The following is a 19,332-nucleotide window of genomic DNA, read 5'->3' as shown; positions in this document are numbered from 1 at the left end:
TTGTTTGTCACTTTCTTTCGTTTAAAATAAATATCATTCTGTTGGAACATCTCGATCCTGGATTTTGGTTTGGGGATCGGAGAGGGAACATGCTAATTTATCTTTGTATGTTGCACCCTGACCCCCTAGACAGGGGCGTAACAGACCAGTACAGTTATAGTACTTTGTACTTTGCCACATTTATCTTCTTCTTAGCAAGTGTCATGCATTCTGCTTCTCCAGCGTTTTTAAGAGCTGTTGATGATGTCAAATGCAGCTTACGGCCACACCGCTCTCTAAGCGCCCGATCTCGTCCGATCTCGGCAGCCAAATAGAGCCGGGCCTGGTTAGTACTTGGTAGGAAGACCGCCTGGGAATACCAGGTGCTGTAAGCTTTTTTGCTTGGGTTTACGGGCAGCACAAGCTGGTGTTACTGCCTATTTATTCATAGAAATTGTTCTATATTTTCATCAAATTTTGTTCTTTAATTGCTGTTTTGCTACTTTATTGGTTTGTCAACCATCGTGCTTCATTACTAGTAGACCATGTTACGGTCCTGGCCATATGTGTTGTTTTTATTTTGTTGTTCTTATAGGTGCCCTGCCTGATTGGCCGGATTGGGGGGCAGTACAGGAAGCTGATTGGTCCATCTTACACTTCCTGGAGTTTTAAAAGTACGGTTCCCAACAGCTAGCGAGGCTCTTTCTGGCATCAGCACCTGTTTGCTGTTCTTGGTTTCCAAACCTTATTTAGCATTTTTGAATTGTTAGGTTTTGTGCCGTGGTTTTGTTTATAAATTGTATATTTTGTAAATAGTATTAAATCTGTAGGGGTGAACTGCCATTTTCTTTGGAGTGTTTTCACATTAGGGAGTTAGGGTTAGCGACTATCTTTTGGTTTGTTTATTTCTATCAGGCTAGCGAACACTTTCTGTGGGAAATGGCTTATTTTGTTTATTATGTTGGCCTTGGTTCGCCCTGAGTTGTAGTGTCATGTTTTGTTTGACACTTTCTTTCGTTTAAAATAAATATCATTCTGTTGGAACATCTCAATCCTGGATTTTGGTTTGAGGATCGGAGAGGGAACATGCAAATTTATCTTTGTATGTTTCACCCTGACCCCCTAGACAGGGGCGTAACAGACCAGTACAGTTATAGTACTTTGTACTTTGCCACATTTATCTTCTTCTTAGCAAGTGTCATGCATTCTGCTTCTCCAGCGTTTTTAGGAGCTGTTGATGATGTCAAATGCAGCTTACGGCCACACCGCTCTCTAAGCGCCCAATCTCGTCCGATCTCGGCAGCCAAATAGAGCCGGGCCTGGTTAGTACTTGGTAGGAAGACCGCCTGGGAATACCAGGTGCTGTAAGCTTTTTTGCTTGGGTTTACGGGCAGCACAAGCTGGTGTTACTGCCTATTTATTCATAGAAATTGTTCTATATTTTCATCAAATTTTGTTCTTTCATTGCTGTTTTGCTACTTTATTGGTTTGCCAACCATCGTGCTTCATTACTAGTAGACCATGTTACGGTCCTGGCCATATGTGTTGTTTTTATTTTCTTGTTCTTATAGGTGCCCTGCCTGATTGGCCGGATTGGGGGGCAGTACAGGAAGCTGATTGGTCCATCCTACACTTCCTGGAGTTTTAAAAGTACGGTTCCCAACAGCAAGCGAGGCTCTTTCTGGCATCAGCACCTGTTTGCTGTTCTTGGTTTCCAAGCCTTATTTAGCATTTTTGAATTGTTAGGTTTTGTGACGTGGTTTTGTTATAAATTGTATATTTTGTAAATAGTATTAAATCTGTAGGGGTGAACTGCCATTTTCTTTGGACCGTTTTCACATTAGGGAGTTAGGGTTAGCGACTGTCTTTTGGTTTGTTTATTTCTATCAGGCTAGCTAGCACTTTCTGTGGGAAATGGCTTATTTTGTTTATTATGTTGGCCTTGGTTCGCCATGAGTTGTGTCATTTTTTGTTTGTCACTTTCTTTCGTTTAAAATAAATATCATTCTGTTGGAACATCTCGATCCTGGATTTTGGTTTGGGGATCGGAGAGGGAACATGCTAATTTATCTTTGTATGTTGCACCCTGACCCCCTAGACAGGGGCGTAACAGACCAGTACAGTTATAGTACTTTGTACTTTGCCACATTTATCTTCTTCTTAGCAAGTGTCATGCATTCTGCTTCTCCAGCGTTTTTAAGAGCTGTTGATGATGTCAAATGCAGCTTACGGCCCCACCGCTCTCTAAGCGCCCGATCTCGTCCGATCTCGGCAGCCAAATAGAGCCGGGCCTGGTTAGTACTTGGTAGGAAGACCGCCTGGGAATACCAGGTGCTGTAAGCTTTTTTGCTTGGGTTTACGGGCAGCACAAGCTGGTGTTACTGCCTATTTATTCATAGAAATTGTTCTATATTTTCATCAAATTTTGTTCTTTCATTGCTGTTTTGCTACTTTATTGGTTTGCCAACCATCGTGCTTCATTACTAGTAGACCATGTTACGGTCCTGGCCATATGTGTTGTTTTTATTTTCTTGTTCTTATAGGTGCCCTGCCTGATTGGCCGGATTGGGGGGCAGTACAGGAAGCTGATTGGTCCATCCTACACTTCCTGGAGTTTTAAAAGTACGGTTCCCAACAGCAAGCGAGGCTCTTTCTGGCATCAGCACCTGTTTGCTGTTCTTGGTTTCCAAGCCTTATTTAGCATTTTTGAATTGTTAGGTTTTGTGACGTGGTTTTGTTATAAATTGTATATTTTGTAAATAGTATTAAATCTGTAGGGGTGAACTGCCATTTTCTTTGGACCGTTTTCACATTAGGGAGTTAGGGTTAGCGACTGTCTTTTGGTTTGTTTATTTCTATCAGGCTAGCTAGCACTTTCTGTGGGAAATGGCTTATTTTGTTTATTATGTTGGCCTTGGTTCGCCATGAGTTGTGTCATTTTTTGTTTGTCACTTTCTTTCGTTTAAAATAAATATCATTCTGTTGGAACATCTCGATCCTGGATTTTGGTTTGGGGATCGGAGAGGGAACATGCTAATTTATCTTTGTATGTTGCACCCTGACCCCCTAGACAGGGGCGTAACAGACCAGTACAGTTATAGTACTTTGTACTTTGCCACATTTATCTTCTTCTTAGCAAGTGTCATGCATTCTGCTTCTCCAGCGTTTTTAAGAGCTGTTGATGATGTCAAATGCAGCTTACGGCCCCACCGCTCTCTAAGCGCCCGATCTCGTCCGATCTCGGCAGCCAAATAGAGCCGGGCCTGGTTAGTACTTGGTAGGAAGACCGCCTGGGAATACCAGGTGCTGTAAGCTTTTTTGCTTGGGTTTACGGGCAGCACAAGCTGGTGTTACTGCCTATTTATTCATAGAAATTGTTCTATATTTTCATCAAATTTTGTTCTTTCATTGCTGTTTTGCTACTTTATTGGTTTGCCAACCATCGTGCTTCATTACTAGTAGACCATGTTACGGTCCTGGCCATATGTGTTGTTTTTATTTTCTTGTTCTTATAGGTGCCCTGCCTGATTGGCCGGATTGGGGGGCAGTACAGGAAGCTGATTGGTCCATCCTACACTTCCTGGAGTTTTAAAAGTACGGTTCCCAACAGCAAGCGAGGCTCTTTCTGGCATCAGCACCTGTTTGCTGTTCTTGGTTTCCAAACCTTATTTAGCATTTTTGAATTGTTAGGTTTTGTGACGTGGTTTTGTTATAAATTGTATATTTTGTAAATAGTATTAAATCTGTAGGGGTGGACTGCCATTTTCTTTTGATTGTTTTCACTTGTTTTCACATTAAGGAGTTAGGGTTAGCGACTGTCTTTTGGTTTGTTTATTTCTATCAGGCTAGCTAGCACTTTCTGTGGGAAATGGCTTATTTTGTTTATTATGTTGGCCTGGGTTCGCCCTGAGTTGTAGTGTCATGTTTTGTTTGACACTTTCTTTCGTTTAAAATAAATATCATTCTGTTGGAACATCTCAATCCTGGATTTTGGTTTGAGGATCGGAGAGGGAACATCCAAATTTATCTTTGTATGTTTCACCCTGACCCCCTAGACAGGGGCGTAACAGACCAGTACAGTTATAGTACTTTGTACTTTGCCACATTTATCTTCTTCTTAGCAAGTGTCATGCATTCTGCTTCTCCAGCGTTTTTAAGAGCTGTTGATGATGTCAAATGCAGCTTACGGCCACACCGCTCTCTAAGCGCCCGATCCCGTCCGATCTCAGCAGCCAATTATGGCCGGGCCTTGTTAGTACTTGGTAGGAAGACCGCCTGGGAATACCACGTGCTGTAAGCTTCTTTGCTTGGGTTTACGGGCAGCACAAGCTGGTGTTACTGCCTATTTATTCATAGAAATTGTTCTATATTTTCATCAAATTTTGTTCTTTCATTGCTGTTTTGCTACTTTATTGGTTTGCCAACCATCGTGCTTCATTACTAGTAGACCATGTTAAAGTCCTGGCCATATGTGTTGTTTTTATTTTCTTGTTCTTATAGGTGCCCTGCCTGATTGGCCGGATTGGGGGGCAGTACAGGAAGCTGATTGGTCCATCCTACACTTCCTGGAGTTTTAAAAGTACGGTTCCCAACAGCTAGCGAGGCTCTTTCTGGCATCAGCACCTGTTTGCTTTTCTTGGTTTCCAAACCTTATTTAGCATTTTTGAATTGTTAGGTTTTGTGCCGTGGTTTTGTTTATAAATTGTATATTTTGTAAATAGTATTAAATCTGTAGGGGTGAACTGCCATTTTCTTTGGAGTGTTTTCACATTAGGGAGTTAGGGTTAGCGACTATCTTTTGGTTTGTTTATTTCTATCAGGCTAGCTAACACTTTCTGTGGGAAATGGCTTATTTTGTTTATTATGTTGGCCTTGGTTCGCCCTGAGTTGTAGAGTCATGTTTTGTTTGACACTTTCTTTCGTTTAAAATAAATATCATTCTGTTGGAACATCTCAATCCTGGATTTTGGTTTGAGGATCGGAGAGGGAACATCCAAATTTATCTTTGTATGTTTCACCCTGACCCCCTAGACAGGGGCGTAACAGACCAGTACAGTTATAGTACTTTGTACTTTGCCATATTTATCTTCTTCTTAGCAAGTGTCATGCATTCTGCTTCTCCAGCGTTTTTAAGAGCTGTTGATGATGTCAAATGCAGCTTACGGCCACACCGCTCTCTAAGCGCCCGATCTCGTCCGATCTCGGCAGCCAAATAGAGCCGGGCCTGGTTAGTACTTGGTAGGAAGACCGCCTGGGAATACCAGGTGCTGTAAGCTTTTTTGCTTGGGTTTACGGGCAGCACAAGCTGGTGTTACTGCCTATTTATTCATAGAAATTGTTCTATATTTTCATCAAATTTTGTTCTTTCATTGCTGTTTTGCTACTTTATTGGTTTGCCAACCATCGTGCTTCATTACTAGTAGACCATGTTACGGTCCTGGCCATATGTGTTGTTTTTATTTTCTTGTTCTTATAGGTGCCCTGCCTGATTGGCCGGATTGGGGGGCAGTACAGGAAGCTGATTGGTCCATCCTACACTTCCTGGAGTTTTAAAAGTACGGTTCCCAACAGCAAGCGAGGCTCTTTCTGGCATCAGCACCTGTTTGCTGTTCTTGGTTTCCAAACCTTATTTAGCATTTTTGAATTGTTAGGTTTTGTGACGTGGTTTTGTTATAAATTGTATATTTTGTAAATAGTATTAAATCTGTAGGGGTGAACTGCCATTTTCTTTGGACCGTTTTCACATTAGGGAGTTAGGGTTAGCGACTGTCTTTTGGTTTGTTTATTTCTATCAGGCTAGCTAGCACTTTCTGTGGGAAATGGCTTATTTTGTTTATTATGTTGGCCTTGGTTCGCCATGAGTTGTGTCATTTTTTGTTTGTCACTTTCTTTCGTTTAAAATAAATATCATTCTGTTGGAACATCTCGATCCTGGATTTTGGTTTGGGGATCGGAGAGGGAACATGCTAATTTATCTTTGTATGTTGCACCCTGACCCCCTAGACAGGGGTGTAACAGACCAGTACAGTTATAGTACTTTGTACTTTGCCACATTTATCTTCTTCTTAGCAAGTGTCATGCATTCTGCTTCTCCAGCGTTTTTAAGAGCTGTTGATGATGTCAAATGCAGCTTACGGCCCCACCACTCTCTAAGCGCCCGATCTCGTCCGATCTCGGCAGCCAAATAGAGCCGGGCCTGGTTAGTACTTGGTAGGAAGACCGCCTGGGAATACCAGGTGCTGTAAGCTTTTTTGCTTGGGTTTACGGGCAGCACAAGCTGGTGTTACTGCCTATTTATTCATAGAAATTGTTCTATATTTTCATCAAATTTTGTTCTTTCATTGCTGTTTTGCTACTTTATTGGTTTGCCAACCATCGTGCTTCATTACTAGTAGACCATGTTACGGTCCTGGCCATATGTGTTGTTTTTATTTTGTTGTTCTTATAGGTGCCCTGCCTGATTGGCCGGATTGGGGGGCAGTACAGGAAGCTGATTGGTCCATCCTACACTTCCTGGAGTTTTAAAAGTACGGTTCCCAACAGCTAGCGAGGCTCTTTCTGGCATCAGCACCTGTTTGCTGTTCTTGGTTTCCAAACCTTATTTAGCATTTTTGAATTGTTAGGTTTTGTGCCGTGGTTTTGTTTATAAATTGTATATTTTGTAAATAGTATTAAATCTGTAGGGGTGAACTGCCATTTTCTTTGGAGTGTTTTCACATTAGGGAGTTAGGGTTAGCGACTATCTTTTGGTTTGTTTATTTCTATCAGGCTAGCTAACACTTTCTGTGGGAAATGGCTTATTTTGTTTATTATGTTGGTCTTGGTTCGCCCTGAGTTGTAGTGTCATGTTTTGTTTGACACTTTCTTTCGTTTAAAATAAATATCATTCTGTTGGAACATCTCAATCCTGGATTTTGGTTTGAGGATCGGAGAGGGAACATGCAAATTTATCTTTGTATGTTTCACCCTGACCCCCTAGACAGGGGCGTAACAGACCAGTACAGTTATAGTACTTTGTACTTTGCCACATTTATCTTCTTCTTAGCAAGTGTCATGCATTCTGCTTATCCAGCGTTTTTAGGAGCTGTTGATGATGTCAAATGCAGCTTACGGCCACACCGCTCTCTAAGCGCCCGATCTCGTCCGATCTCGGCAGCCAAATAGAGCCGGGCCTGGTTAGTACTTGGTAGGAAGACCGCCTGGGAATACCAGGTGCTGTAAGTTTTTTTGCTTGGGTTTACGGGCAGCACAAGCTGGTGTTACTGCCTATTTATTCATAGAAATTGTTCCATATTTTCATCAAATTTTGTTCTTTCATTGCTGTTTTGCTACTTTATTGGTTTGTCAACCATCGTGCTTCATTACTAGTAGACCATGTTACGGTCCTGGCCATATGTGTTGTTTTTATTTTGTTGTTCTTATAGGTGCCCTGCCTTATTGGCCGGATTGGGGGGCAGTACAGGAAGCTGATTGGTCCATCCTTCACTTCCTGGAGTTTTAAAAGTACGGTTCCCAACAGCTAGCGAGGCTCTTTCTGGCAGCAGCACCTGTTTGCTGTTCTTGGTTTCCAAACCTTATTTAGCATTTTTGAATTGTTAGGTTTTGTGCCGTGGTTTTGTTTATAAATTGTATATTTTGTAAATAGTATTAAATCTGTAGGGGTGAACTGCCATTTTCTTTGGAGTGTTTTCACATTAGGGAGTTAGGGTTAGCGACTATCTTTTGGTTTGTTTATTTCTATTAGGCTAGCTAACACTTTCTGTGGGAAATGGCTTATTTTGTTTATTATGTTGGCCTTGGTTCGCCCTGAGTTGTAGTGTCATGTTTTGTTTGACACTTTCTTTCGTTTAAAATAAATATCATTCTGTTGGAACATCTCAATCCTGGATTTTGGTTTGAGGATCGGAGAGGGAACATCCAAATTTATCTTTGTATGTTTCACCCTGACCCCCTAGACAGGGGCGTAACAGACCAGTACAGTTATAGTACTTTGTACTTTGCCATATTTATCTTCTTCTTAGCAAGTGTCATGCATTCTGCTTCTCCAGCGTTTTTAAGAGCTGTTGATGATGTCAAATGCAGCTTACGGCCACACCGCTCTCTAAGCGCCCGATCTCGTCCGATCTCGGCAGCCAAATAGAGCCGGGCCTGGTTAGTACTTGGTAGGAAGACCGCCTGGGAATACCAGGTGCTGTAAGCTTTTTTGCTTGGGTTTACGGGCAGCACAAGCTGGTGTTACTGCCTATTTATTCATAGAAATTGTTCTATATTTTCATCAAATTTTGTTCTTTCATTGCTGTTTTGCTACTTTATTGGTTTGCCAACCATCGTGCTTCATTACTAGTAGACCATGTTACGGTCCTGGCCATATGTGTTGTTTTTATTTTCTTGTTCTTATAGGTGCCCTGCCTGATTGGCCGGATTGGGGGGCAGTACAGGAAGCTGATTGGTCCATCCTACACTTCCTGGAGTTTTAAAAGTACGGTTCCCAACAGCAAGCGAGGCTCTTTCTGGCATCAGCACCTGTTTGCTGTTCTTGGTTTCCAAACCTTATTTAGCATTTTTGAATTGTTAGGTTTTGTGACGTGGTTTTGTTATAAATTGTATATTTTGTAAATAGTATTAAATCTGTAGGGGTGAACTGCCATTTTCTTTGGACCGTTTTCACATTAGGGAGTTAGGGTTAGCGACTGTCTTTTGGTTTGTTTATTTCTATCAGGCTAGCTAGCACTTTCTGTGGGAAATGGCTTATTTTGTTTATTATGTTGGCCTTGGTTCGCCATGAGTTGTGTCATTTTTTGTTTGTCACTTTCTTTCGTTTAAAATAAATATCATTCTGTTGGAACATCTCGATCCTGGATTTTGGTTTGGGGATCGGAGAGGGAACATGCTAATTTATCTTTGTATGTTGCACCCTGACCCCCTAGACAGGGGCGTAACAGACCAGTACAGTTATAGTACTTTGTACTTTGCCACATTTATCTTCTTCTTAGCAAGTGTCATGCATTCTGCTTCTCCAGCGTTTTTAAGAGCTGTTGATGATGTCAAATGCAGCTTACGGCCCCACCGCTCTCTAAGCGCCCGATCTCGTCCGATCTCGGCAGCCAAATAGAGCCGGGCCTGGTTAGTACTTGGTAGGAAGACCGCCTGGGAATACCAGGTGCTGTAAGCTTTTTTGCTTGGGTTTACGGGCAGCACAAGCTGGTGTTACTGCCTATTTATTCATAGAAATTGTTCTATATTTTCATCAAATTTTGTTCTTTAATTGCTGTTTTGCTACTTTATTGGTTTGCCAACCATCGTGCTTCATTACTAGTAGACCATGTTACGGTCCTGGCCATATGTGTTGTTTTTATTTTGTTGTTCTTATACGTGCCCTGCCTGATTGGCCGGATTGGGGGGCAGTACAGGAAGCTGATTGGTCCATCCTACACTTCCTGGAGTTTTAAAAGTACGGTTCCCAAAAGCTAGCGAGGCTCTTTCTGGCATCAGCACCTGTTTGCTGTTCTTGGTTTCCAAACCTTATTTAGCATTTTTGAATTGTTAGGTTTTGTGCCGTGGTTTTGTTTATAAATTGTATATTTTGTAAATAGTATTAAATCTGTAGGGGTGAACTGCCATTTTCTTTGGACTGTTTTCACATTAGGGAGTTAGGGTTAGCGACTGTCTTTTGGTTTGTTTATTTCTATCAGGCTAGCTAGCACTTTCTGTGGGAAATGGCTTATTTTGTTTATTATGTTGGCCTTGGTTCGCCATGAGTTGTGTCATTTTTTGTTTGTCACTTTCTTTCGTTTAAAATAAATATCATTCTGTTGGAACATCTCGATCCTGGATTTTGGTTTGGGGATCGGAGAGGGAACATGCTAATTTATCTTTGTATGTTGCACCCTGACCCCCTAGACAGGGGCGTAACAGACCAGTACAGTTATAGTACTTTGTACTTTGCCACATTTATCTTCTTCTTAGCAAGTGTCATGCATTCTGCTTCTCCAGCGTTTTTAAGAGCTGTTGATGATGTCAAATGCAGCTTACGGCCACACCGCTCTCTAAGCGCCCGATCTCGTCCGATCTCGGCAGCCAAATAGAGCCGGGCCTGGTTAGTACTTGGTAGGAAGACCGCCTGGGAATACCAGGTGCTGTAAGCTTTTTTGCTTGGGTTTACGGGCAGCACAAGCTGGTGTTACTGCCTATTTATTCATAGAAATTGTTCTATATTTTCATCAAATTTTGTTCTTTAATTGCTGTTTTGCTACTTTATTGGTTTGTCAACCATCGTGCTTCATTACTAGTAGACCATGTTACGGTCCTGGCCATATGTGTTGTTTTTATTTTGTTGTTCTTATAGGTGCCCTGCCTGATTGGCCGGATTGGGGGGCAGTACAGGAAGCTGATTGGTCCATCTTACACTTCCTGGAGTTTTAAAAGTACGGTTCCCAACAGCTAGCGAGGCTCTTTCTGGCATCAGCACCTGTTTGCTGTTCTTGGTTTCCAAACCTTATTTAGCATTTTTGAATTGTTAGGTTTTGTGCCGTGGTTTTGTTTATAAATTGTATATTTTGTAAATAGTATTAAATCTGTAGGGGTGAACTGCCATTTTCTTTGGAGTGTTTTCACATTAGGGAGTTAGGGTTAGCGACTATCTTTTGGTTTGTTTATTTCTATCAGGCTAGCGAACACTTTCTGTGGGAAATGGCTTATTTTGTTTATTATGTTGGCCTTGGTTCGCCCTGAGTTGTAGTGTCATGTTTTGTTTGACACTTTCTTTCGTTTAAAATAAATATCATTCTGTTGGAACATCTCAATCCTGGATTTTGGTTTGAGGATCGGAGAGGGAACATGCAAATTTATCTTTGTATGTTTCACCCTGACCCCCTAGACAGGGGCGTAACAGACCAGTACAGTTATAGTACTTTGTACTTTGCCACATTTATCTTCTTCTTAGCAAGTGTCATGCATTCTGCTTCTCCAGCGTTTTTAGGAGCTGTTGATGATGTCAAATGCAGCTTACGGCCACACCGCTCTCTAAGCGCCCAATCTCGTCCGATCTCGGCAGCCAAATAGAGCCGGGCCTGGTTAGTACTTGGTAGGAAGACCGCCTGGGAATACCAGGTGCTGTAAGCTTTTTTGCTTGGGTTTACGGGCAGCACAAGCTGGTGTTACTGCCTATTTATTCATAGAAATTGTTCTATATTTTCATCAAATTTTGTTCTTTCATTGCTGTTTTGCTACTTTATTGGTTTGCCAACCATCGTGCTTCATTACTAGTAGACCATGTTACGGTCCTGGCCATATGTGTTGTTTTTATTTTCTTGTTCTTATAGGTGCCCTGCCTGATTGGCCGGATTGGGGGGCAGTACAGGAAGCTGATTGGTCCATCCTACACTTCCTGGAGTTTTAAAAGTACGGTTCCCAACAGCAAGCGAGGCTCTTTCTGGCATCAGCACCTGTTTGCTGTTCTTGGTTTCCAAGCCTTATTTAGCATTTTTGAATTGTTAGGTTTTGTGACGTGGTTTTGTTATAAATTGTATATTTTGTAAATAGTATTAAATCTGTAGGGGTGAACTGCCATTTTCTTTGGACCGTTTTCACATTAGGGAGTTAGGGTTAGCGACTGTCTTTTGGTTTGTTTATTTCTATCAGGCTAGCTAGCACTTTCTGTGGGAAATGGCTTATTTTGTTTATTATGTTGGCCTTGGTTCGCCATGAGTTGTGTCATTTTTTGTTTGTCACTTTCTTTCGTTTAAAATAAATATCATTCTGTTGGAACATCTCGATCCTGGATTTTGGTTTGGGGATCGGAGAGGGAACATGCTAATTTATCTTTGTATGTTGCACCCTGACCCCCTAGACAGGGGCGTAACAGACCAGTACAGTTATAGTACTTTGTACTTTGCCACATTTATCTTCTTCTTAGCAAGTGTCATGCATTCTGCTTCTCCAGCGTTTTTAAGAGCTGTTGATGATGTCAAATGCAGCTTACGGCCCCACCGCTCTCTAAGCGCCCGATCTCGTCCGATCTCGGCAGCCAAATAGAGCCGGGCCTGGTTAGTACTTGGTAGGAAGACCGCCTGGGAATACCAGGTGCTGTAAGCTTTTTTGCTTGGGTTTACGGGCAGCACAAGCTGGTGTTACTGCCTATTTATTCATAGAAATTGTTCTATATTTTCATCAAATTTTGTTCTTTCATTGCTGTTTTGCTACTTTATTGGTTTGCCAACCATCGTGCTTCATTACTAGTAGACCATGTTACGGTCCTGGCCATATGTGTTGTTTTTATTTTCTTGTTCTTATAGGTGCCCTGCCTGATTGGCCGGATTGGGGGGCAGTACAGGAAGCTGATTGGTCCATCCTACACTTCCTGGAGTTTTAAAAGTACGGTTCCCAACAGCAAGCGAGGCTCTTTCTGGCATCAGCACCTGTTTGCTGTTCTTGGTTTCCAAGCCTTATTTAGCATTTTTGAATTGTTAGGTTTTGTGACGTGGTTTTGTTATAAATTGTATATTTTGTAAATAGTATTAAATCTGTAGGGGTGAACTGCCATTTTCTTTGGACCGTTTTCACATTAGGGAGTTAGGGTTAGCGACTGTCTTTTGGTTTGTTTATTTCTATCAGGCTAGCTAGCACTTTCTGTGGGAAATGGCTTATTTTGTTTATTATGTTGGCCTTGGTTCGCCATGAGTTGTGTCATTTTTTGTTTGTCACTTTCTTTCGTTTAAAATAAATATCATTCTGTTGGAACATCTCGATCCTGGATTTTGGTTTGGGGATCGGAGAGGGAACATGCTAATTTATCTTTGTATGTTGCACCCTGACCCCTAGACAGGGGCGTAACAGACCAGTACAGTTATAGTACTTTGTACTTTGCCACATTTATCTTCTTCTTAGCAAGTGTCATGCATTCTGCTTCTCCAGCGTTTTTAAGAGCTGTTGATGATGTCAAATGCAGCTTACGGCCCCACCGCTCTCTAAGCGCCCGATCTCGTCCGATCTCGGCAGCCAAATAGAGCCGGGCCTGGTTAGTACTTGGTAGGAAGACCGCCTGGGAATACCAGGTGCTGTAAGCTTTTTTGCTTGGGTTTACGGGCAGCACAAGCTGGTGTTACTGCCTATTTATTCATAGAAATTGTTCTATATTTTCATCAAATTTTGTTCTTTCATTGCTGTTTTGCTACTTTATTGGTTTGCCAACCATCGTGCTTCATTACTAGTAGACCATGTTACGGTCCTGGCCATATGTGTTGTTTTTATTTTCTTGTTCTTATAGGTGCCCTGCCTGATTGGCCGGATTGGGGGGCAGTACAGGAAGCTGATTGGTCCATCCTACACTTCCTGGAGTTTTAAAAGTACGGTTCCCAACAGCAAGCGAGGCTCTTTCTGGCATCAGCACCTGTTTGCTGTTCTTGGTTTCCAAACCTTATTTAGCATTTTTGAATTGTTAGGTTTTGTGACGTGGTTTTGTTATAAATTGTATATTTTGTAAATAGTATTAAATCTGTAGGGGTGGACTGCCATTTTCTTTTGATTGTTTTCACTTGTTTTCACATTAAGGAGTTAGGGTTAGCGACTGTCTTTTGGTTTGTTTATTTCTATCAGGCTAGCTAGCACTTTCTGTGGGAAATGGCTTATTTTGTTTATTATGTTGGCCTGGGTTCGCCCTGAGTTGTAGTGTCATGTTTTGTTTGACACTTTCTTTCGTTTAAAATAAATATCATTCTGTTGGAACATCTCGATCCTGGATTTTGGTTTGGGGATCGGAGAGGGAACATGCTAATTTATCTTTGTATGTTGCACCCTGACCCCCTAGACAGGGGCGTAACAGACCAGTACAGTTATAGTACTTTGTACTTTGCCACATTTATCTTCTTCTTAGCAAGTGTCATGCATTCTGCTTCTCCAGCGTTTTTAAGAGCTGTTGATGATGTCAAATGTAGCTTACGGCCCCACCGCTCTCTAAGCGCCCGATCTCGTCCGATCTCGGCAGCCAAATAGAGCCGGGCCTGGTTAGTACTTGGTAGGAAGACCGCCTGGGAATACCAGGTGCTGTAAGCTTTTTTGCTTGGGTTTACGGGCAGCACAAGCTGGTGTTACTGCCTATTTATTCATAGAAATTGTTCTATATTTTCATCAAATTTTGTTCTTTCATTGCTGTTTTGCTACTTTATTGGTTTGGCAACCATCGTGCTTCATTACTAGTAGACCATGTTACGGTCCTGGCCATATGTGTTGTTTTTATTTTCTTGTTCTTATAGGTGCCCTGCCTGATTGGCCGGATTGGGGGGCAGTACAGGAAGCTGATTGGTCCATCCTACACTTCCTGGAGTTTTAAAAGTACGGTTCCCAACAGCTAGCGAGGCTCTTTCTGGCATCAGCACCTGTTTGCTGTTCTTGGTTTCCAAACCTTATTTAGCATTTTTGAATTGTTAGGTTTTGTGCCGTGGTTTTGTTTATAAATTGTATATTTTGTAAATAGTATTAAATCTGTAGGGGTGAACTGCCATTTTCTTTGGAGTGTTTTCACATTAGGGAGTTAGGGTTAGCGACTATCTTTTGGTTTGTTTATTTCTATCAGGCTAGCTAACACTTTCTGTGGGAAATGGCTTATTTTGTTTATTATGTTGGCCTTGGTTCGCCCTGAGTTGTAGTGTCATGTTTTGTTTGACACTTTCTTTCGTTTAAAATAAATATCATTCTGTTGGAACATCTCAATCCTGGATTTTGGTTTGAGGATCGGAGAGGGAACATGCAAATTTATCTTTGTATGTTTCACCCTGACCCCCTAGACAGGGGCGTAACAGACCAGTACAGTTATAGTACTTTGTACTTTGCCACATTTATCTTCTTATTAGCATGTGTCATGCATTCTGCTTATCCAGCGTTTTTAGGAGCTGTTGATGATGTCAAATGCAGCTTACGGCCACACCGCTCTCTAAACGCCCAATCTCGTCCGATCTCGGCAGCCAAATAGAGCTGGGCCTGGTTAGTACTTGGTAGGAAGACCGTCTGGGAATACCAGGTGCTGTAAGTTTTTTTGCTTGGGTTTACGGGCAGCACAAGCTGGTGTTACTGCCTATTTATTCATAGAAATTGTTCCATATTTTCATCAAATTTTGTTCTTTCATTGCTGTTTTGCTACTTTATTGGTTTGTCAACCATCGTGCTTCATTACTAGTAGACCATGTTACGGTCCTGGCCATATGTGTTGTTTTTATTTTGTTGTTCTTATAGGTGCCCTGCCTGATTGGCCGGATTGGGGGGCAGTACAGGAAGCTGATTGGTCCATCCTACACTTCCTGGAGTTTTAAAAGTACGGTTCCCAACAGCTAGCGAGGCTCTTTCTGGCATCAGCACCTGTTTGCTGTTCTTGGTTTCCAAACCTTATTTAGCATTTTTGAATTGTTAGGTTTTGTGCCGTGGTTTTGTTTATAAATTGTATATTTTGTAAATAGTATTAAATCTGTAGGGGTGAACTGCCATTTTCTTTGGAGTGTTTTCACATTAGGGAGTTAGGGTTAGCGACTGTCTTTTGGTTTGTTTATTTCTATCAGGCTAGCTAGCACTTTCTGTGGGAAATGGCTTATTTTGTTTATTATGTTGGCCTTGGTTCGCCCTGAGTTGTAGAGTCATGTTTTGTTTGACACTTTCTTTCGTTTAAAATAAATATCATTCTGTTGGAACATCTCGATCCTGGATTTTGGTTTGGGGATCGGAGAGGGAACATGCTAATTTATCTTTGTATGTTGCACCCTGACCCCCTAGACAGGGGCGTAACAGACCAGTACAGTTATAGTACTTTGTACTTTGCCACATTTATCTTCTTCTTAGCAAGTGTCATGCATTCTGCTTCTCCAGCGTTTTTAAGAGCTGTTGATGATGTCAAATGCAGCTTACGGCCACACCGCTCTCTAAGCGCCCGATCTCGTCCGATCTCGGCAGCCAAATAGAGCCGGGCCTGGTTAGTACTTGGTAGGAAGACCGCCTGGGAATACCAGGTGCTGTAAGCTTTTTTGCTTGGGTTTACGGGCAGCACAAGCTGGTGTTACTGCCTATTTATTCATAGAAATTGTTCTATATTTTCATCAAATTTTGTTCTTTAATTGCTGTTTTGCTACTTTATTGGTTTGCCAACCATCGTGCTTCATTACTAGTAGACCATGTTACGGTCCTGGCCATATGTGTTGTTTTTATTTTGTTGTTCTTATAGGTGCCCTGCCTGATTGGCCGGATTGGGGGGCAGAACAGGAAGCTGATTGGTCCATCTTACACTTCCTGGAGTTTTAAAAGTACGGTTCCCAACAGCTAGCGAGGCTCTTTCTGGCATCAGCACCTGTTTGCTGTTCTTGGTTTCCAAACCTTATTTAGCATTTTTGAATTGTTAGGTTTTGTGCCGTGGTTTTGTTTATAAATTGTATATTTTGTAAATAGTATTAAATCTGTAGGGGTGAACTGCCATTTTCTTTGGACTGTTTTCACATTAGGGAGTTAGGGTTAGCGACTATCTTTTGGTTTGTTTATTTCTATCAGGCTAGCGAACACTTTCTGTGGGAAATGGCTTATTTTGTTTATTATGTTGGCCTTGGTTCGCCCTGAGTTGTAGTGTCATGTTTTGTTTGACACTTTCTTTCGTTTAAAATAAATATCATTCTGTTGGAACATCTCAATCCTGGATTTTGGTTTGAGGATCGGAGAGGGAACATGCAAATTTATATTTGTATGTTTCACCCTGACCCCCTAGACAGGGGCGTAACAGACCAGTACAGTTATAGTACTTTGTACTTTGCCACATTTATCTTCTTCTTAGCAAGTGTCATGCATTCTGCTTCTCCAGCGTTTTTAGGAGCTGTTGATGATGTCAAATGCAGCTTACGGCCACACCGCTCTCTAAGCGCCCGATCTCGTCCGATCTCGGCAGCCAAATAGAGCCGGGCCTGGTTAGTACTTGGTAGGAAGACCGCCTGGGAATACCAGGTGCTGTAAGTTTTTTTGCTTGGGTTTACGGGCAGCACAAGCTGGTGTTACTGCCTATTTATTCATAGAAATTGTTCCATATTTTCATCAAATTTTGTTCTTTCATTGCTGTTTTGCTACTTTATTGGTTTGTCAACCATCGTGCTTCATTACTAGTAGACCATGTTACGGTCCTGGCCATATGTGTTGTTTTTATTTTGTTGTTCTTATAGGTGCCCTGCCTTATTGGCCGGATTGGGGGGCAGTACAGGAAGCTGATTGGTCCATCCTTCACTTCCTGGAGTTTTAAAAGTACGGTTCCCAACAGCTAGCGAGGCTCTTTCTGGCAGCAGCACCTGTTTGCTGTTCTTGGTTTCCAAACCTTATTTAGCATTTTTGAATTGTTAGGTTTTGTGCCGTGGTTTTGTTTATAAATTGTATATTTTGTAAATAGTATTAAATCTGTAGGGGTGAACTGCCATTTTCTTTGGAGTGTTTTCACATTAGGGAGTTAGGGTTAGCGACTATCTTTTGGTTTGTTTATTTCTATCAGGCTAGCTAACACTTTCTGTGGGAAATGGCTTATTTTGTTTATTATGTTGGCCTTGGTTCGCCCTGAGTTGTAGTGTCATGTTTTGTTTGACACTTTCTTTCGTTTAAAATAAATATCATTCTGTTGGAACATCTCAATCCTGGATTTTGGTTTGAGGATCGGAGAGGGAACATCCAAATTTATCTTTGTATGTTTCACCCTGACCCCCTAGACAGGGGCGTAACAGACCAGTACAGTTATAGTACTTTGTACTTTGCCATATTTATCTTCTTCTTAGCAAGTGTCATGCATTCTGCTTCTCCAGCGTTTTTAAGAGCTGTTGATGATGTCAAATGCAGCTTACGGCCACACCGCTCTCTAAACGCCCGATCTCGTCCGATCTCGGCAGCCAAATAGAGCCGGGCCTGGTTAGTACTTGGTAGGAAGACCGCCTGGGAATACCAGGTGCTGTAAGCTTTTTTGCTTGGGTTTACGGGCAGCACAAGCTGGTGTTACTGCCTATTTATTCATAGAAATTGTTCTATATTTTCATCAAATTTTGTTCTTTCATTGCTGTTTTGCTACTTTATTGGTTTGCCAACCATCGTGCTTCATTACTAGTAGACCATGTTACGGTCCTGGCCATATGTGTTGTTTTTATTTTCTTGTTCTTATAGGTGCCCTGCCTGATTGGCCGGATTGGGGGGCAGTACAGGAAGCTGATTGGTCCATCTTACACTTCCTGGAGTTTTAAAAGTACGGTTCCCAACAGCAAGCGAGGCTCTTTCTGGCATCAGCACCTGTCTGCTGTTCTTGGTTTCCAAACCTTATTTAGCATTTTTGAATTGTTAGGTTTTGTGACGTGGTTTTGTTATAAATTGTATATTTTGTAAATAGTATTAAATCTGTAGGGGTGAACTGCCATTTTCTTTGGAGTGTTTTCACATTAGGGAGTTAGGGTTAGCGACTGTCTTTTGGTTTGTTTATTTCTATCAGGCTAGCTAGCACTTTCTGTGGGAAATGGCTTATTTTGTTTATTATGTTGGCCTTGGTTCGCCCTGAGTTGTAGTGTCATGTTTTGTTTGTCACTTTCTTTCGTTTAAAATAAATATCATTCTGTTGGAACATCTCGATCCTGGATTATGGTTTGGGGATCGGAGAGGGAACATCCTAATTTATCTTTGTATGTTGCACCCTGACCCCCTAGACAGGGGCGTATCAGACCAGTACAGTTATAGTACTTTGTACTTTGCCACATTTATCTTCTTCTTAGCAAGTGTCATGCATTCTGCTTCTCCAGCGTTTTTAAGAGCTGTTGATGATGTCAAATGCAGCTTACGGCCACACCGCTCTCTAAGCGCCCGATCTCGTCCGATCTCGGCAGCCAAATAGAGCCGGGCCTGGTTAGTACTTGGTAGGAAGACCGCCTGGGAATACCAGGTGCTGTAAACTTTTTTGCTTGGGTTTACGGGCAGCACAAGCTGGTGTTACTGCCTATTTATTCATAGAAATTGTTCTATATTTTCATCAAATTTTGTTCTTTCATTGCTGTTTTGCTACTTTATTGGTTTGCCAACCATCGTGCTTCATTACTAGTAGACCATGTTACGGTCCTGGCCATATGTGTTGTTTTTATTTTCTTGTTCTTATAGGTGCCCTGCCTGATTGGCCGGATTGGGGGGCAGTACAGGAAGCTGATTGGTCCATCCTACACTTCCTGGAGTTTTAAAAGTACGGTTCCCAACAGCTAGCGAGGCTCTTTCTGGCATCAGCACCTGTTTGCTGTTCTTGGTTTCCAAACCTTATTTAGCATTTTTGAATTGTTAGGTTTTGTGCCGTGGTTTTGTTTATAAATTGTATATTTTGTAAATAGTATT

The 19,332-nt window shown here is 41.7% G+C and overlaps 20 pseudogenes; all 20 read left to right on the top strand.

The window, feature by feature from the left end:
- Positions 1–255: 255 nt before the first annotated feature.
- LOC137119373 (5S ribosomal RNA) lies at positions 256–374 on the top strand (annotated as a pseudogene).
- An 857-nt stretch (positions 375–1,231) lies between these two features.
- On the top strand, positions 1,232–1,350 carry LOC137119505 (5S ribosomal RNA; annotated as a pseudogene).
- Positions 1,351–2,203: 853 nt separating this feature from the next.
- LOC137119446 (5S ribosomal RNA) lies at positions 2,204–2,322 on the top strand (annotated as a pseudogene).
- An 853-nt stretch (positions 2,323–3,175) lies between these two features.
- LOC137119445 (5S ribosomal RNA) lies at positions 3,176–3,294 on the top strand (annotated as a pseudogene).
- An 866-nt stretch (positions 3,295–4,160) lies between these two features.
- On the top strand, positions 4,161–4,279 carry LOC137119519 (5S ribosomal RNA; annotated as a pseudogene).
- An 857-nt stretch (positions 4,280–5,136) lies between these two features.
- Positions 5,137–5,255, top strand: LOC137119569 (5S ribosomal RNA; annotated as a pseudogene).
- Positions 5,256–6,108: 853 nt separating this feature from the next.
- Positions 6,109–6,227, top strand: LOC137119426 (5S ribosomal RNA; annotated as a pseudogene).
- An 857-nt stretch (positions 6,228–7,084) lies between these two features.
- Positions 7,085–7,203, top strand: LOC137119406 (5S ribosomal RNA; annotated as a pseudogene).
- Positions 7,204–8,060: 857 nt separating this feature from the next.
- Positions 8,061–8,179, top strand: LOC137119558 (5S ribosomal RNA; annotated as a pseudogene).
- An 853-nt stretch (positions 8,180–9,032) lies between these two features.
- LOC137119444 (5S ribosomal RNA) lies at positions 9,033–9,151 on the top strand (annotated as a pseudogene).
- Positions 9,152–10,005: 854 nt separating this feature from the next.
- LOC137119546 (5S ribosomal RNA) lies at positions 10,006–10,124 on the top strand (annotated as a pseudogene).
- An 857-nt stretch (positions 10,125–10,981) lies between these two features.
- LOC137119504 (5S ribosomal RNA) lies at positions 10,982–11,100 on the top strand (annotated as a pseudogene).
- Positions 11,101–11,953: 853 nt separating this feature from the next.
- LOC137119443 (5S ribosomal RNA) lies at positions 11,954–12,072 on the top strand (annotated as a pseudogene).
- An 852-nt stretch (positions 12,073–12,924) lies between these two features.
- Positions 12,925–13,043, top strand: LOC137119442 (5S ribosomal RNA; annotated as a pseudogene).
- An 866-nt stretch (positions 13,044–13,909) lies between these two features.
- On the top strand, positions 13,910–14,028 carry LOC137119441 (5S ribosomal RNA; annotated as a pseudogene).
- Positions 14,029–14,885: 857 nt separating this feature from the next.
- Positions 14,886–15,004, top strand: LOC137119513 (5S ribosomal RNA; annotated as a pseudogene).
- An 857-nt stretch (positions 15,005–15,861) lies between these two features.
- On the top strand, positions 15,862–15,980 carry LOC137119479 (5S ribosomal RNA; annotated as a pseudogene).
- Positions 15,981–16,837: 857 nt separating this feature from the next.
- LOC137119405 (5S ribosomal RNA) lies at positions 16,838–16,956 on the top strand (annotated as a pseudogene).
- Positions 16,957–17,813: 857 nt separating this feature from the next.
- On the top strand, positions 17,814–17,932 carry LOC137119391 (5S ribosomal RNA; annotated as a pseudogene).
- An 856-nt stretch (positions 17,933–18,788) lies between these two features.
- Positions 18,789–18,907, top strand: LOC137119436 (5S ribosomal RNA; annotated as a pseudogene).
- The last annotated feature ends 425 nt before the right edge of the window (positions 18,908–19,332 follow it).

This window comes from Channa argus, unplaced genomic scaffold, assembly GCF_033026475.1.
Source record: "Channa argus isolate prfri unplaced genomic scaffold, Channa argus male v1.0 Contig057, whole genome shotgun sequence".
In the NCBI taxonomy this organism is placed as follows: domain Eukaryota; kingdom Metazoa; phylum Chordata; class Actinopteri; order Anabantiformes; family Channidae; genus Channa; species Channa argus.
This window is presented reverse-complemented; position numbering and strand designations above follow the sequence as displayed.